Source organism: Penaeus monodon, chromosome 23 (assembly GCF_015228065.2).
Source record: "Penaeus monodon isolate SGIC_2016 chromosome 23, NSTDA_Pmon_1, whole genome shotgun sequence".
NCBI lineage: Eukaryota > Metazoa > Arthropoda > Malacostraca > Decapoda > Penaeidae > Penaeus > Penaeus monodon.
This window is the reverse complement of record NC_051408.1, coordinates 7,383,206-7,384,633: the sequence shown is the minus strand read 5'-3', so window position 1 is coordinate 7,384,633 and position 1,428 is coordinate 7,383,206. Positions and strand designations below refer to the sequence as shown.

The following is a 1,428-nucleotide window of genomic DNA, read 5'->3' as shown; positions in this document are numbered from 1 at the left end:
CCGTGGCATGCAGTAACGGTGCGTGTTTCCTCTTGTAGGCGGCATCCCCGGTGTGGACTCACCATCATGACCTGTTCCCCGGCGCAGGCCTTCCGTCGCTCCCGCACCACCTGCCCCGCGTGGCCAGGGTGCCCTCGGGGGATGGGAGCGCGCCGGGACTCCCCTTGGGCCAGGGCTTCCGGCACGCGACCCCGCAGTGCTCTATCTGCTACAAGACCTTCATGCAGAAGAGTGATCTGACGAGGCACATGCGCATCCACACTGGAGAGAAGCCTTACGTTTGCCACCTCTGTCCCTACCGAGGGAATCAGTCGACGCATCTAAAGAAACACTTGTACCTGGTCCACAAAGTAGACGGTTCCTGCAGCCAGCCGCCTGGGAAGCCCTTTCCATGATTCACGGTCTTATAGTACAATTGCCAGACGTGGGTTGAGCGGGATGTGAGGTCTAGGCATTGGCCGAGCTGAGTGTGTTGTCTTGCCCGAGAAAAGTAGCACCCTACCAAAATGAGATGCAACAGAAGGTAAAGGTTCTTGAGACCGAGAAAGCCGGTAAATTCTAAGTTACTAAGTCTTGAGTCAACGCACCCTTCCCCTTGACACGTGAGCAGCTCACTAGGTCCCGAATGCGAGGCAGCACGGCTAAGACGAACTCTCTCTTCTCTTCTAGGGATGGACGTCCAAAGAAAGACTCTCAAGTGGTGCCGTCAGCATCGCAGGCCCCTTGCTTGATACAGAATATCCCCAAGAAAGAGCCTCCTTATCCCAGGGTTCCTCTCTCTCTGTAGAGGCCGTTGCTCCTGGCCAGAGCTTTTCCTCCCTAAGTCTTGCCGATCAGAGGGGACACACTTGCCCGTTTTGCGGGAAGAGTTTCATTAAAAAGTTCAACCTTACCACACACATCCGCATCCACACGGGGGAGCGCCCCTATGCCTGTCCCAAGTGTTGGTACCGTGCCAATCAGCGATCACATCTGAAAGCACACGTCGTCGCTGTGCATAAAGGAGAAAGCTGCTGAACATTGGGCTGGATAGACCTGTATATAATTAAAACTTGTGCGACCTTGCCTGTATAGAGAAACTGTACTTTGGTGCTATGTATTGTCAATTGCTTGTAAGTGATTGATGGGCGAAAAGAGAGCGTGAGAGCGAGAGTGCGAACAATTGAATCCCTCCCTCCCTTCCATAATGAGTTAAGTCATGTGTTTTGTGGCCCTTCACACCTTGCAGAACGAGGGGAGCCGCAACAACTGAGACTTGTTTCTTTCTTTATAGGGCAGAGGGTCGGTGCTCATGTCAGACCGCTCATCTCCGCTCCTTCCTCCTCCTCCCTCTGCTCACACTCACCTCCGACACTACCATCGCGTCACGTCACGTCTGGGAGAAAGCCCGCACTTGGTTACCGCCCCCAGCAGTATTCTCCAGCAGGG

The 1,428-nt window shown here is 54.3% G+C and overlaps 1 protein-coding gene across 1 annotated transcript in view; it reads left to right on the top strand.

The window, feature by feature from the left end:
• Positions 1-1,428, top strand: part of LOC119587762 (protein tramtrack, beta isoform-like) — a gene marked incomplete at its 5' end in the record, with an annotated part of 48,755 nt that overhangs the window by 16,530 nt on the left and 30,797 nt on the right.